The following is an 18,399-nucleotide window of genomic DNA, read 5'->3' as shown; positions in this document are numbered from 1 at the left end:
AGTTCAAAAACCCTAGGTCTAAAACTGAATACACAAATGCGGAAGAAGTTATAAAAAAAAATCAGATAGAACTCAACATATCTTAGGAAATTAAAATATACATCAATCCGGTATATTTGAAATAGGATTGAAGCATTTCACAAACCTTTGAAACTACTCCTCTAAAACCTCGCACTTAGTAATGGCATCTTTGCATTGCATGCACTCCTCCTGAAGCTCTAGCTCCAAAGCATCCACTTTTTCAGACAACACTTTCATCTTAGTTTCTATTTTCTTGAATTGAAATTTAATATTTTATTTATGTGAAATCATGGCTGCTAGTTCATTCTCTAATAACTTCTTTGATTCCTTAGCATATTCAAGTTGCATTTGCAAGTTTGCCAACATTTGTTCTGATTTAGTAAGTTGACTTTCTATGTGTTCAAGTTTCTCTTTAGTTGTAGCTAGGACTACCTTTTAGATTAGCATTATCACCCTTCAAATGCATAAGTTGTTCCTCGAATTCTCTGTAACTTGATATTGGGTGTGATCAAGCTTCTCTTTTGTTACAGTGAAGACTTCTTCCAAATTACCATCCTCACTCTTGAGATGTATGAGCTCCTCTTTTAACTCAATAATCTAATACTGTGTGTGTCTAAGATCCTCTTTGGTTGCAGCCAAGAATGTTTCTAGATTTTCATTCTCACTCTTGAAGCACATAAGCTCCTCTTCTAACTCTCCAATTCTGCTTACCTGGGCCTTCAACTCAAATTCCAAAGATGTTTTTTCTACTTGAATGTTGTTAAGCTTCCTAATTATGTATAAATTTCCACCAACTAGTTGAAAGCATAGGCTATTACCCTTTTCTTCTCCTAAAAGATCCTAAGCACTTTCTTATCTTGTGAAATTATCTGTATTAATTGAATTATGAAGAAAACTAGACTGCATCATGTTGGGCAATTAGTTGCAAAAATTTGTGGCTTCATTTTGGAAGATTTTACTGAAACCAAGAGAAAACATTTTCCTAAATTGAGATAACAAAGATATTAGTCCAATAATTAACTTTGTAATGTTTTCTTTGCACTACAAAAAGTAATCCACTAACTGAGAAAACTTCTAAATTCTAAAAACTAGTTTATCAGTATCTGATGATTTAAATTTTTGAGTCTTTTTAGGGTCTTGGGCTATAGATTGTAAGAAATTAACGATGTTGACAATAGCAGTTGCAAACTCTACTTCAATAGAACTAATTCAAATCCTAGTATCAGAATGAGAAGTGAAGTTAGCTTTCATAGAAGACCAGATATGTGTCTGAGAATCTCTTGTACTTTTAGCATCTATTGCCATAGCATATTTGACCTCATCTAGTGTTTTCTGTAGGTTGGCACCCTCAACATCAATAGCAAGGATCATATCATGCTTTTCTTTGAGACTAACTAGGGTAGATTCATTCCAAGTGTTTCTAGCTTGCAGAACAATTAGATTTTCTTGTAAATAGTTAAAAAAATTTAACAACTCAGAGCATTCCTAATTGACAGTTTGAAGCTTTGATTCTTTTTGTGCAAGAGCTTCTTCTAAGAAAGCTCCATCTTCTTGATTAGATGAAATATCAAAACTTCCTAAAACATTCTTGTCAGTTATTTCATCTAAATTCCCTACTTCTGCCTGATCCAGTCCAGTTGAATCCATGGAAGCCAATCTCTCCATCTCAAGGAAATCATCTATCAAATCTACCTTAGACACATCACTGAGCTTCTTAGCTTTGCCAATGACCTTTTCTATTTTCATATGATCTAGCTCTGCAATCAGTGCTGAAGCCCATGACTCTGCACTAGGGTCACCATCATTCCTGTCCTCAAGAAATAGAAGACAAGGTTGGTGGATTTCTTGTGCTTTCATTTCTTGATCCTTCCAAATGCATCTCAAGTGTAGGTTTTCCTTGCCTTCACCTCAAAGATTCCAACTGTTGTTTAACAATAGAGAGTTTGGCAGCTATTCTAGCACACATGACTCTTTAACAAAAATACTACCAACTCTACCTTGATCTTGTTTCAAATTCTTTTGTCTCAAACTATAATTATTTCTTACCCGAAAAACAACTATCATAGTAAGATGGCCTCCTCAAAGTATTTTGCCTTCCATATGAATCAAGAATATTTATGGAAGGAGTCTACTAACTTTCTTCATAATAAATGAGAACTTGTAGGGGGTGACCCCTAGTGCACATAGTAGATGGATAGGCTTGAAGTCATGGGTCACCCTCATGGTCTTGAGTTTGATTCCACCTCTGGGTTCAAATGGCCAGAGTCGCTTACCTGTGGCTGCTCTACACCCATGGGGGACTAGTCTCACCCTAAGCTCACACCAGCCACTGGTCATCACTAGAATAAGGTCATGGGGACACCCCCATGTAAAAATAAATAAAAAATTAAATGATAACTTACTACTGTTAAATATCCTCATGTTGTTTGTGTGATCTGCTATATCATTATCAATATGATCTTTTGAAGAAGAATGCCCTCCCTTTGCAAAGTGTGATGTAGTAGACAACATATTGTATTTAAATCTTCTCTTATTTATAGTCTATAGTATTGGGATAAGATCTCCCCTCTAAATTTCATTTGAACAAAATGAATGTTCAAAGAACACCATTTTATACTTTTTTGGATCTTTAAGTTACGAAGGGATCAAGTAAGCAATGCAGAAATGCATTTAAGACACCTACCTACAACTTATCCCAATAAATGTGTAGTCAACCTACCATTTGAGGATTACTAAGGTCAAGAAAGATGAGTACTAGAATGTATGAGGTCCAAAACATTGCATACACTCAGTAGCTAAATCTAAGGTCCTGCTCAGAAACAATGGTTCAAAAAACTATTACAAAATTATCTTCACATCTAGGAAATTACTTTATTGTTTCGACTTCAGATATATGGCTTCAACACCACCCATGAATGGTTTCAAAACTTCTGGAACAATTATAGACCCATCTTCCTACTGAAAATTTTCAAATATGGATATAATCATTCTAGGTGGCAATGGGGTTTTCCCTCTCTTGGGCTTGACAGCCACTGAAAGAGTTGATTCTACACTTATAGGTTGAAACCGAATATTAAGTCAACGAATTTGGTAATCTGTGCAATTTGATGCACTAGATATCTGAAAATAAGAAAATTTGTATAATTATTACATGGATATTTGTAGAGGCATATATTTTCTTCCTATCTAGCAATCAAATATTGTCCTTGCTAAATAGCATTACAGTTTAGGGTATACCTCACCATACCACCCTAGACCTAGCATCCATGCCTCCACATCATACTTGCAGTATGCTGGTGCACCTAAGTCTTCCGAAGGCATGTCTAGAGTCCTACAAAAAAATAAAAAATTGTAAAACAAAAAAAACAAAAAAAATTATGATGTATAATCAATTAAACAGCCAAAGATTTCCAACTCACTTGAAGTGTAATCCAAGTGAAGAAAAGAGATCTTCCTTAATGATAATTAGCTCCTCAAGGAATAATTCACTTTCCTCCTGATGACATATCACAAATATTTCAACCTTACTGAATTGATGGACACGGTACAAACCCCTGCCCAATAACCCAGAAAAAATAGCTATATTTTAGGCAATAGAACTTTGAAAAAAATGCAGTTAACTAATCACTCACTACAAGGAGCGGAGGAATCTATATAACATAGATCTATTATTGTTAGTTATGAAGCATTTCAAACAACAAATTAGTGTGCAGCCATGGTATCTTTTCATCATTATGGCTTGGAGTCTCAATCATCTGTCACCAATATTCTATTTTTGGATAGTGGACACAACTTAGTATATAAAGAAATAAGAATGAAGGCATAAAACATAGGTATGTCTGATTACAAAAATAATTGTTTTCCCTCAAATTGAACGACTCATATATCTAGACAGGTTAAGGGAAAGTGATGAATGAATAAATCCTCTTGCACTTTTAACTAGTTATAATTGCAAGAAAGGATCGGGTTCAAACTCAATGAATGCACCTGTCATATAACTATAAGAGAGCTGGAACACACTAGCACTCTCCTCCTAGCACTACTATTTTAGTCTAGTGGAGTAGAGGCAAGTGAATGGAATTAAGAAGTTTTATTTTATAGGCTAAGAATCCATTTCCATTGCCTTTGTCCACACATTAAAGACGCTACGGGGGAAACCATGTATGGGGGATGAGCTCACAATGACATGCACACAATGATGTAACCATAAAAAATCCTACCCCACTACAAGCTAATAAGTCATGGTAGAAAAAAAAGAATAACAATTCAAACCAAAATGATTGCATTAGTATATAAAAATTAATGCCTTATTCTAGAGGTTTCCATTTATAATGCAAGTGATACAGGGAGGGTCTTTCATAAATGTGCCCTCTCTATGACAGCATTAGTACCATATTAAGGACCAATAGTTGTCAATTAAAACATAACCATTGCATTTAAAAATGTATAGTCATCTGATAAAATACCTTAGCCAACAATTAAAATAATAAAACTAGTCAACACAAAATGTATTAACATAACAAAGGTCACTCTTGAAATTGAGTGAACATTTTTTACAACCTTAATAACCAATGAAATACACACATCAGAGGGATATACTCCCCAAATAATGAGCCCAAACTTTAATTTGAAAACAAAGATTATTGACACTCATCCAAAAGTGCTACCAACCTCCATTAAAGTATACATGTAAAGGTTCATGAGGAGGGAATCAAGTCCCTTACAAGAACTAGGGACCTCAACCTATCCTGCCAAGAGAGATTAGACCTTCAGCTAGAGAGGTTTATTGACATTTACTAACTTGAAAGCATGTTCTATTTTCCAATATGAAATATAGTTTCTTTTGAGCATGCATTTGTTTTCAACTTGACATAGTTGCAAGATATTAGTAGAATATAAGCTGACCATACATTTTATGTTGCATTATACAAATCAAAGTACTCAAGAAATTGTTGATTTTACATGTTCAATGGTCTTCGTTATGTAGATAATAATGATTTTACCAAACATTTTGCACACCATTCCACATAGCATTATCAATCCTACGCAGCATTAATGAGTATCTTGTAACATACTGAATCTAAACATTGGCCATTTCAAGAATCTCAAACCACTTTTTTTATTAGTATGGAGTGCATACAAGTTACATACATTTTGTTTTGTTGAACATTTTTTTTCATATTTCAAGAAACATATGTTGGATGGAATAGATTACCTTTCATTTAATGCAATCATAGTTTCCAATGTTGATGTTATTTATTTTATTTTACATCTAGTTATTTATTTTACAATTCTGTAGCATTGGTGTTTGGTAGGAAAAGCATTTAGTTGGAGTTTCATGCACGATAATTCTTTGATTCTCTTTTCTTTGGTATCAAATCAGTTCTGAATGGCTTTGGTTGACTCGTTTAGGTGTTTAAGTTTGATATCTTCCACAATATTGTCTTCTTGAATAGCTCTGAGTTGATTCCTTATAAGAAGCTTGAATAGGCTCGAATGCTTCCACAATGCTATCAAATCAGTTAAGCCTTGCATTTCCTTAACTATTAATACTCTTTGGGAGACAAGCTTATTGTGCCTTATCAGGTTGCTACTCTGAGTTGATTCGGGCAGGCATTTTCTTCATAATCAATGTTCACATCTAATCTCCATTCGAATTATTTTGATAGTAAGGACCATTTCCAAATCTATAGCAATAGTAGATATATGAATAGTTGGAACACCTAGTTTATTATTGAATTTTAAGGCAGTAATGTAATCCCCATGGCTCCATTTCTCATGATAGGAAACTTTTGTGAGTATTCACTTAATTAGAGCGACAAGGAAGGATGTGAAAGGGGATATCTACTAAAGCGAGAACAACATTGGTTGAGTTCTCTTGGAATTTGAAGCATGACACAAGTGTTTCTTGGATACATTTCTTGGTTGGTTCAACTAAATTCCTTATTTGAATACATAGAAAGAGAAATATTTTATTTGTTGCAATCAATCAATTGAAAATTGGAGGATCCTATGTGCAACTTAATACAAGGAATAACCATCATTGATCCTATATTTCTTCAAGATTAGCTCACTCCCCCAATGGAACCACTACTTAACATTGTACACCAAAAGACACTGAAGCATTCCCAACTTAGAGGATCCTGTGTGCAACTTAATACAGGGAATCACCATCATTGATCCTATATTTCTTCTAGATTAGATAACCCCCCCAATGGAGCCAATAGTTAACACTACACACCAAAAGACACTAAAGCATTTCCAACTTGGCCAAAAATAACTTTGTTACTATTGTCAACCGAAGCCAATTTTAACCATATCTTGAGTGTTAATATGCTATTTCCTAGCAATAGAAAGCAAAAAATGTTTGATTAGCCAGTATCTCTTAAATCCTATTGAATATTTTAATTAAAGACACGTTGATCCTAAAGACAAAGAGTTTTTTGTAGAAGGAAAATCTACCCATATGTTATCTTTTTACATAGTAGAAGTGCAGTTGAGCAAGGATGTAATGCAAAAAACTCATAGTAATGATTTAGAAAACTTCTTAAATAAGGTATGCTTTTGAAATTTTACTAAATTATCATTGTGCTAGAAATTGCAATATATTAGGAAATCCAACTACAACCAGACACATAGCATTGATCAGAACCACACCAAATAGATTTCAAGAAAAATATTTTTTTTAAATGTGCTACTAAGGATCCCTATAAGAGTAAATATACAAAAGCAACACCAAATTTTAGAAATCTAAGTTCTAATGGAAACCCTAGTCTTTGCTGAGTTAATGGCCCTAAAATTTTAATAACCATTTGTTATCTATGCGACATATATTCCCATTGTAAGGATAAAATGAATCAGTACATTAGAAATATTGAAAATGTATTTATGGATTTGTTACATTCAATAGAGGGCTGGATTAGTACACTTGAAGTAGATGCTATATTAAAAAAATGATAGAAGCAAAGGGTTTTGCATATGAGTGAACATATTTCAAATATTTGGTAGAACACCTTTCTAGAGTCCATGCAAGGTGCAAAGAAAGTATTGTACTTTTAAGTCCATTTTACACTTTGTTGATGTAGAATAAAATTATTGTAGAGTCATGGCACTTCAATAGATGTGTGGTCATGCACAAAATCTTCAGCTACTGCTGCCAAGAACATAATTTGATGCTACAGGTTCTCACTAATTCAAAACTATAATATGGATAATTATGGGTTTTGCACCAACTCCCATGGCTTCAGAGAATAAAATAGTCAAAAAGGCCCAGAAACAACAAATTTTATTAATTTCAAAGCAAGTACAATGGTTCTCTTCATCCAATGGATGTTTAGAACCTTTATAGGCCTGTACAAAGCAGGTAGAACCACCCCATGGCAATTGCAGCCATTTGGGAGTGGTTTCTACTAAGAGTTATTACTTTTGCAAAAAGTTGCTAATGCAACTTTTCAACTTTTGCATTTCCTTTTGATATTTTAACTACCCTCCAAAAAAAAAAGTTCTAAACCTTCCAAATGTTTATTCTAAGACTCTAGACCCCTAAAACAACCTAGAAAACAAGGTATAAATATAACTCCACCCTAGGACCAATTGATGCCCAAGTTCATATTGTTACCTGGGGTCTTGTGTCCATTACAATGGTGGTTGGTCTTTATTAATCCTAGGCCTTATGACACTGCATAAAACAAAACAATAGATTAGGTGCTCTGCACCATTCTCCCCTACATAAAAGAAACTCCAGTCTCTAGGGTTCTGTGAAGTGAGGGATCAAAACCATGTGCCTTAAGGTCCTTTTCTAATATCCATGTTGTATCTGCTATTGGTTGTCCCTTCCACTATACAAGATATTCAAAATAAGTCCCCCTTCTGGTCTGCTTGCTAATCCTTTTGTCTAGGATGGCTTCCACAACCGGTTTGGGCTTTGGTGGAATATTTTTCCCCAACTCTTCCTTGAGGTCTGTTGTAGTACCTACATCATCTATAACAACACCTTTAAAAGCATACAAGTCAGATACATTAAAGATGGGTGATAAATTAAGATCACAAGGAAAATCAATTTAATAGGCATTATAGCCACACTTTTTCACTATTTTAAAGGTGAAGCAATGGATAAGAGTTTTGAAGATCTGGAGATGGAAGAGAAATATGGAGATGAAGCTAATGATAGTTTGGAGGACAGTAAAAATTTGAAGTCTGTAGAAGAACAATGAAGACTGAAAAAGCTTGCACTTTGTGCCAAATTTTATTCTCAATATCCTTTTGGCTATTTTGTTTTCCAGTCATTCAATGCCTACTTTTAAAGATATTTATTTTTCATGGTTCATAACATTGTGAAAAATGTTCTTGGATAGCACTATGTATGAGATCCATCCTTAGGATATGATGCAGGATTAGAAGTCCAAAGTTTCCCTTGCATGGGTGACTGCATTGCAAGAGTTGGAAAAGTCTATTTCTAAAGAATTAATAGTAATTAGGTACACAACCACCTAGGCACAATAAATATGAGTGGGAAGAGCTAAATGATTGTCTACTTTAAGGTTGGGAATTGGGATAGATAAATGGAATGCTCAGATTAGTAGTAAATAAATTTAAACCAAAAAAGATTATCAATTTAGCTAGAACTTAATATTATGTGCAAGAGACAACACAATATTGTTCACTGGTTTCTCTTATTTAATACTTTTGGCACAAGAAGTCTATAAATTGTAAATAACAAATATACTTGTGTGAATTGAAAATATTATTTATTGGTAACTCTAATTTGGTATGTTTTGGAGCATCTCATTGTCACGTAACTCAAATGGATAGTCACGGCTTAACTCATATTTGTATCTTCTAACTAGATTTTCTTTAGCTTTGTGAATAAAGTGTCATATGGCAACCTCATTTGGTGTTGAATTTGATGATGTCACCATGAAGATGTCAAAAGTCTATTCATCATGATATCATAATTTTAGAACTTGTTAGATGACTGTTACTAACCTGGAAATCTGATTGTAAAACTCCTTGCTAAATTTATGTTGCTGGATGTGATCTCTGCAAGTGAGGACTTCAACTTTGTGCAGAAGTGGTACTTCAATTTACTAGGGCATTGGATGAGTCTTGGAAGCACTTTACCTATATTTACATCTCTTTCTTGTAGATTTGAGGTGACATGTTTGGATTGGATCTGGTTTAGGTCCTTGTTTATGAGTTTTGTGCCCAAATTTGGGTCTTATTTCATGTGGCTAAGGCCTATATGTTTCATCTTCAAGATTGAGGCCCACATGTTACCCTTTTGAGGTTAGATTTGTCTCAAACTTAGCCTAGTATATGTTCCCAAATTCACACCCTATATGCTAAAGCCCTAGCCACTTGGATCTAGGCCTAATTAGGCCTGTATGTCAGCTATTGGGGCCTAATCAAGCCCATTCTACAATGAATGATGGCCTTTTCTAATTAGATCAGGTCCATTCATTAGACCCAGAGGCTGTTTAAATTATTTTTAGGCTCCAATCTCAAGTTTTGAGCTCCATCTTTCATCGTAGGCTTGATTATAGGCATCATTATATCTATTTTAAGCTTGATTTGGTCATATACGGCCCACATGTTTCATTACAAAGGGCTTGCTGATTGTTTGATATTATATGGGTCTTTAGTATACATGGGTCTTTAGGATATTATATGGGGCTTTAGCATACATGGCCTTAGCTTTGGTGATTAAATTAGATTCTTATTTAACCTTGCCACATTAAAAAAAAATTTGTTATACAATATAGAAGAGGGCTATTTGGTCAAAAAGAAGCTGTAGCCAATTTAATACACATTTTGTAACTTTTAACCCCACTGGTTTCCATCCCAATGACTGTTGTATATATTCTAATCTACAAAAAGTCTTGCATGCATAAAATTAATTGGCACTGATGTTGTTTAGGGAAGAAACCATGGATAGGTTCTTCGAGTTCCATGAGACACATCCTTCCATTTTGTTTCTTATGTAGAAGCCAAGGTGTTGTTTAATTATATCCTCCTTGTTGAACTCCCTAGGTATCGTTAGATTATACAATAGTTTGACAGGATCAACATTGGTCAACAACAGTCATATTATTGATTGATACTGTAGTATTATTAATTAAATATATTTGAGTAATATTATTTTTTATTAGTAGAAGTAGTATTGATTAATATTAATTTCATGATTAATTTTATAATATTATTAATTTAAATTTATTGATCTCATTAATATTATTGACTAATATTGTGTGTGTGTGTGTGTGTGTGTGTGTGTAATTAATACTTATATGATGAACACATAAAATAGTTATACTATATTGTCTATTCATGGTTCATGGACCAAGGGGAAAATATATGCTGTCAAAATTAGACAAATAATCTTTGCAACATCATCCCTCTCACTACTAAATTAGGCTCGCTATATACTTTGCATGAGGAATTTGAAAAGAGTCAAACTTCAATGTGATAGCTATATGCATGTATATATACATATGTGTGTGTGTGTGTGTGTGTGTGTGAATCATCTTGGATTTCAACACTTACCTCCTCTATATTATATGGGAATTCTTCTACTAAATAATCCATCACAATTTTGCAAGTTAATGCTCTCTTTTCTATATACCATGAGAGAAGTTGTGATTAATATCAATTAAGGCTCTGTGAGAGAATATGAAAAACAATCCCATGCAAATATATAACAACTTTTCTAATATTTTCTCACAGAGCCTTAATTAATACTAAAAATTTTGTGGTAGTAAATAAAAAAGGGAAAATCAACTTGAACCACTCTTATACACTATTTAGTAGTAGAGTTTACGTATCATAATATAGGGGAGGTTTGAATTGGAGGATAAGATGTTATGGGCTCAAAAGGAGTTCAATCACTCTAGAGCAATAGATATTAAATACCAAATCTAATTCTTATATAGATATTAGATGTCTAAATGTTAATTCATCAGAAGAGAGTGTAAGAGGAAATTTAATAACATGGATTTGGGTGCTATTATTGAAAAATAGGATTGAGGTAAAATAGATGCAAACTTAAATCCAGTTGGAGAATAGCTTGTTTATTTTATCAAGGGATCGGTAGCCCTAGAATAATTTAGTGGGAAAACTTCATTAGTGGCATATTACATTGAAAACTCAACCTAATGCTCCTGAACATTAGACGTCTAAGCTCTAATTTTATAAGAGAGTGATACAAGAAATTTCTTAACATTGTGATACACGAAATTTCTTAACATTGATTTGAGTGTTATTTATTAATAAATATGATTGAAGTGAGAAAGATGGGGGACTTAAAAATGATATAAAAAGAGATCCAAACACATCTTTGGTTTAAAGTCAATTTGGTGAATAGCTTTTTATTTGATCATAGCTATAGAAGAATTAGGTGGGCAAATCCTAGGCACATTATAGTAGATGCAGTAGTTTGTATATGAACCCTCTGGAAATCAGAGGAGCATTTCCAGATAAAAAAATTGAAGTGGTCTGAAGGGATTTGCACAGTTTGTGACAAGACAGAGAGGACAGGATGCTATCTGCCTTTGGATTAAGAAAATTATAAAATGAGTTGCATTTTATGGATGTTAAGACAATAAATAATCTTATAACTTGTGAAGTGTGAAGATTATTGAAAACCCATATTAATATGACAATAAAGCTAGATAAATTTTAAAATTTGAATCGTCGTAATCCAACATCTGAAATCTGCTAGTATAGTTGAATATGGTAATGTGATATTTCTAAACAGAGAACAAAAGCTCTAGAAATGGATCTCTAAGTTTCATAAAATGAGAAATGATGTTTTGGATCACTTCCTATACTTTTCTTGATTTAAAATATCTATTCAAAATCTCAATTTCATAATAGGTGTTTTACAGTAATAATGAGAAATTTAAAATTGGATAGATTTCAATATAACAAAAATTGCTTTGAGATTTGCAAACGCAATTTTTTTTGCATAAGAATATAATATTTTCTCAGTGGTTGAATGTCGTTATTATGCATGATCTACATTTATCAAGAGATGGAGTGTTTCTAGACATGAACTTCGATATTCACATATTTTTCTATAAGAATTTGATCATTAATTTCGTTGGAAGGGAGATTTAAGGGTTTAGATTGTAGACAATGTTTCTGGTAACCATGTTCCCAAGTTTTTGTTTGCTAGTTAGAGGTGTGCATCCTGTGCTAGAATGTTTCCATTACATTTTTTTGTTTGCTTGGTTGACCCCTTCCTTATGAACCTTAGGGTTCCACAATCAATGCCAGAACTTTAGGAAAAAGCTATGTTTTTTTTTGCAACACACACACACACACACATAGCTTGATCCGTAATTGTTCAAACTTGAATTTTTGGCTGTTGAATGTTTCTAGGAATTTAACATGAGTGGTGTGAATCTATGAGGTAAAACTAGACTTGACCATTCTTCAAGAAGTCAACATGCACATTCAAGAGCTTTGCACACAGCACTTGGTATGGCTGAATCTTCTAATGGGAATTTACTAGATGTGACGAGGCCAAGAAATGTCAAGGAACCAAATTTTTTTTTTTCATGTCTCTAAATGCACATATTAATATTTATCAACAATTAAACTATACAATTTGCTCAAAAACCTATTCAAATGCATCCTGTCTATGATGAATTTGAATATCTTGGTCATATGAGTGTTAATGGCTCTGTTGGTAACCCAAATATAAGACTATTTTCAAGACATTTACTATTGATTCATATATAATCAATTAGGCCATTTTACTATAGAACCTTCTCCACATCCTCTTCTAGAACTCTTTGCACAGCTGATATGAATATCTTACTCTAATACTATTTCAAGGCAATTGTTTATATATATCCTATATCTAGATCCCAATTTTTTTGAAGTGTACTTTGTCTATGACCTATGTACATCGTGTTGCTCTAATTTTTTTTGCCCCTTTTTTGGCATCTCTCTTATTGTAATTTCGTTATTAGTCAACCAGAGCAAGCCATTATCCCAGATGTTTAGATTCAATTTGGAAACTAATTCGTGTTGTGTTTCAAATTTTCCTGTAACGCTAAAGCCCCACCATAGGTTATCTATCTGGTTGAGTTTTTCGATTAAGAGCTTGCTCAAGACTAATTAAAGGGCTTCATTGTAACAAATGAAGCTTGAGTTGAGCAAACTGCACTAGCCCCTGTATTTGTATTGCTATGCTAGTTCCTTCCTTGCTGAGGGGAACTTCTTATTTCTGCAGCATGAATGGCTTGTGATGAAGCACCAATAGCACTAGGCATAGTTGGAGGAATAGCTATTCTTGGAGACATCTTCCACTGAGGAGAATGTTGTCCCTGCTTCATATTTTGCCTTTGATAGGGCATAGATGCTGGAAACTTGCTGAAATTGGAGGTCGGTGGTGTTCGATCTCCTCCATAACTAGGCATTGCAATATGTGTTGAAGTTACCAATGGTAGTACATTTGGGCTAGACATGGATTTTGTGCGGCTTGCAGCTTGCTTTATATTTTTGTTCAACTGTTGAGTAGAGGAAAGCTTGTTCTATTTTGTTGTGCTAGAGAAATGAATCAATTTTCATCAAGTTTTCAATTAAAAGCTCTTTCCCAAATGGAAGGCATCAACTCCTTATGGAAGGAATCAAATCCTTATGGAAATTTCCTTTTAGGTGCCTACCAAAAATGGTATGATTCTTCATAATGATGGGGCTCCTGCACAACCAGCATAATTATCTCTTTATGGGATATATTAGATTTTTCCCAAAAATAACAAGTCCCACAAAACAAGTTACTTATAAATAGTATTCTATATATAAAATACGTAATTGCAATTCGATTTAGAGAAAATTGTATCAAGGATTAATGATCATAATACAAATGATATTGAAAATAGAACACCCTAAATTCACTTGTATCCATTTCACTACATACTTCTAATAGCTGACCATATTAGGAATTCAGTGGAAAAGCTTGATAGGATGCTGGGAGAGTTGAGACTGTCCTCCTCAACTAAACTCAAGGGCACATAATGAGTGTCCAAGTCATATGGCCCCTTGGGCCACGAGAATGGTAGGACACCTATCATCTTGTAGTTGTCGTATTTAATGACTTGGAGGGGTGACTTGGTGAGCTGACTTGACGAGTCGACATGACAAGCAGACTTGGTGAGGTGACTTGGTGAGCATACTTGAATAGTTGAATTGGTGAGTCAACTTTGGGAATAGACCTAGCAAGCTGACATTATGAGCAGCCTTAAAGAGGTGACTTGGTGGGGCAGATTGGTGAGCCTACATAGAGACCCCCACTTGGTGAGACGAGATGGTGAGTCAACTTGGTGAGATGACTTGGAGAGCTAACTTGGTGAGCAAAATTAAGGAGTCAACTCGTTGAGGCAACTCAGCGAGGTGACTTGATGAGAAAACTCAGAGTCAACTTGGTGAGTGTACTTGAGCAATTGACTTGTTGACATGACTTGGTGGGGTGACTTGGCGAGCATACTTGAACAATCGACTTGGTGAGTCGAACAAGTGAGCTAACATGGTGAGTGCGCTTAGAGAAGCAAGTCAGTGGGGCAACTTGGCAAGCACACATAATGAGCCAACTTGCTGAGGCAAGGTGGTAAAACCACTGGGTGAGTCAACTTGGTGAGCTGACTTAAAGAGTTGACTAGTTGAGGTGGTTGGTTGAGGGTGACTTGGTGAGCTGACTTAGGGGGCAAACTTAGTGAGCAAACATAAAGAGTCGACTTGGTGAGCATACTTGAATTGTTGGCTTTGTGAGCTGACTAGGGGAGTCGGCTTAGCGAGCTAACATGCCAAGTCGACTTAAAGTTGTGAGTTGGTGGTGCAAGTGGGGGTGACTTCGTGAGATGACCTAGAGAGTTGGCCTAGGGGGCAAACTTGGTGATCGAAGTTAGAGAGTCGACTTGGTGAGCATACTTCAATTGTCAGCTTGGCGAGCTGACTTGGGGGGCCGACCTGATGATCTAACATGGTGAGTGGGCTTAAAGTGGCAACTTGGTGGGGCAAGTTGGCGAGCCGACTTAGCAAGGCCACTTTGACATGCGACATGGCGAGCTAACTTGGTTAGCAAGCTTGATGAGCAGACCTAAAGATTGACCTTGATGAGGCACTTTGGTGGGCTGACTTGATGAGCATACTTGAATAGTCGACTTGGTGGTGCAAGTTGGCGAGCTTACTTAGTGAGTCCGCTTGGTGAGGTGAGATGGTGAGTCAACTGTGTGTGGTGACTTGGTGAGCTGACTTGGTGAGCAGACTTAAAGACTGACCTTGATGAGATGCTTTGGTGGGGTGACATGATGAGAAAACTTCAAGAGTCAACTTTGTGAGCTTACTTGAACAATCGACTTGGTGACATGACTTGGTGAGCTGACTGAAAGAGTCAACTCATTGAGGTGACTGGGTGAGCACACTTGAATTGTCGACTTGGCGAGTGGACTTGGGTACTTGGCGGTACATGTGGGTGAGCTGACTTGGTGAGGCGACTTGGCAAGCTGACATGTCAAAGCTGCAAAATCAGATTTTATTATCAAAAAGTTTTTCATTTTGATACATGCATTAGTTTGTAGTTAATAAATTCTTTCTTAAATTTATTCTTTTTAAAACCCCATTCTAACTATTTAAAGAAGAGAACTATGTGTATTTTGACCAACCATCCATCATATGGAACTCATAAAAAGTCTTATAACTTGCAACAGACATGTCTTTACTTCTACCACTACCATTATTAACTAGTACAAGCCAAATTATCATTCTCTAATGATGCCTAGTGGTTAGACCATTGCAATATAGTGCAACAATGATATAAAGATAATTTTGAGGAAAAAATTTCAGTTCAATACCAGAATTGTTCGCTCATATCCATATGTTCCTAACAGTCCCAGAATGGTTGCCTTGAAGTCCCCAATTCTTGGCTTTTGTTATCTAAAGAAGCTTGCTCGTTATGGCTAGTTCATATTGCCCTAGGCCATGGCCAAGAAGATTTTTTGACTGGCATGAAATATAGCTTCTAGTACTATATCCTAGATCGAAATCTGGCCAAACTATTGATGGATGCCTATAGCTTATCCCAAAGCTCTCATTCAATAGTTATGAGATGATCAATCAAGAGGAAATAGTTGAGAGCTTAGAGTGACACAATTTTTAGATGATCATATGAAATGAAATGGGCGTGCGAGTAGAAAGAAATGAGAAAGACATTGTGTACAGATGAAGGCATGAAATGGATGGGTTTGGAGCACTCAGTGCAGACACTCAACATTCAGTACATATCATCATTCGAGATGAAATGGGTGTATGGGATTATATGCATAGTGAATAATAAAGGGGGGAATTGAACCCTCCCTGAGGCTCATAGTTATTGAGGTCCACTTTAGCAATGACCCTTCCTGGGAAATTTCTATCTAAAACCTTGCTAATGAGATAATGTGTTATGAGCTCTTCATTGGTGGGATGGAACATGAATCCAGGAGGCAGTTGTGCATCACCTATATCATGAACCTCTTCGATCAAACTCTTTATGGCGTCACTCAGAAATAACTTGCTTTTGATGCTTAGCTAACATTAAGTTTCTCGGCATGAACTAAGTCTTCACTGAGATATTAGTCCCATTCATTTGATGCTTGACACATAGTATATTTTATTGGTTCTCAACATATACTTTTTTCTTTTCTTGACACATACTAAACAAGTTTCCAATCACATCATAATAAAAAAATGTAGTTGTGAAATGTAACATAAAAAAGGCATAGAAGATTGTTTTGAATGTATTATAGAGGTTTGCTTCGAAAGTCGTTCCATAGAGAATTTACAACAGATGATTACCATAGAAGAATCCATTTTGGAAAGCTTTTTCCCTCTTGATTTTGAGCATGGGTCTCAACATAGGCTAGAACAACCCACCAAGAATATTCAGAGGGTTGCTAGTTGTGATGAACTTCTAGTCACCTTAATAGAAGAAGAGGAACCCTTGGCAATAGAAGAATAATTAAAATGGTTGCTAGTCATGCAAGATAACCATGATATGAAATAAATAGAAATAAATACTAAATATACTAGAAAAACATGATCTAAGTTTGTGCTTTCTAGAGGCTATCAAATTAGGTGTTCGGCTAAACTCAAGATAGGTGAGGAGAACTCCCTTGTACTAGCACCTAAATATGACAATACTAAGATCAATTGGCCTTTTCCTTCCTACTTTGTATTAAAAAAAACAAATAACCTCCAGTAAAAAATGGCTGTAGCCAATAAAAAAGTTACATTTCAGAAATTGATTTAAAAATTATTACCATTTGTGAATTTTATAGTTGATGCCGATTTTATAATTGTCCGCTGCAGTCCGTCACAGTTATTTTTTCATTTCGACTGAAAGATATAAAAGGAAGCGTTTTACACATAGAGGATTGAAGGAAAGGTGATTTTAGACAAACAATTGAAACAAAATCAAATTGCGAAAAAAGAAAGGCAATTAAGACAAAAGTTGTAGAGCTACCGAGAATATTACAGCTATCTTTTCTCGGAAAACATGAGGGACAGGCCTATTTCAAAGCTTTCTCAATAGCCGAGAGAACATTCGAAGGAATCATTTTAGAATATTCATTGTTAATTAGTGATTAAATCACTTTTCTAGCAGTAACTTCCTATAGTTAAAATGAATTGAATTGGTCGCAGATGTCTTGTCCACTGAAAGGCAACAAGGTATAGACATAGCCGAAAGAATCTTTTTAGCCGAATACACGTGTTTAATAATAAAATAATTTCCTATAATAGCCGAGCGAATCTCTTTGCTCCTGTGGGATGCTTAATCATCCTCCGATCATCGTTAACCGTGTAGGTAGATTGGGTTTAATAATCTCCGACTGTGAAGACAGTGACACTGGATGCTTTATTAATGCTATTCATCCAATTATTCAGGCTCCTCTTATCGTTTTATTATTTGAATGAACGCATTAAGATGCTGATATCTGACAACGCTGTAGTTGCAGATGCTGAAAGTATATATTTGTTTTACAATTCCCTAGGTTGCATGTGAAATACACCAGCTTGGACACATCCGTTGTTATTAATAAATAAAAGCTAATTAAGCCATGTGACCGGCTTTCCTTTCATCCCTTCGTTGCTAATTAATGATCCTGTCCTTTTCTGAAGACGATTAGGATACTATTTTTCCTTTCATTATCACACGCTAGTTGAGATAAGGCTTAATTGTTTCAAAGAAATATAGGTTATAAAATCTAATAGAAAAAACTGCACGTTGGATCATAATGAAATTAGGCGCTTTTTAAAAATTGCTTGATGAGATGGAAGATTAAGTTATAAACGACAGGATCATTAATCGTCTTCAGAAAACGACAGGATCATTAATTAGCA

The sequence above is a fragment of the Cupressus sempervirens genome, chromosome 7, assembly GCF_028749045.1.
Source record: "Cupressus sempervirens isolate cs-2001-9-10 chromosome 7, ASM2874904v1, whole genome shotgun sequence".
Classification (NCBI taxonomy): Eukaryota; Viridiplantae; Streptophyta; class Pinopsida; order Cupressales; family Cupressaceae; genus Cupressus; species Cupressus sempervirens.
The sequence above is the reverse complement of the archived record's forward strand: the minus strand, read 5'-3'. Positions refer to the sequence as shown.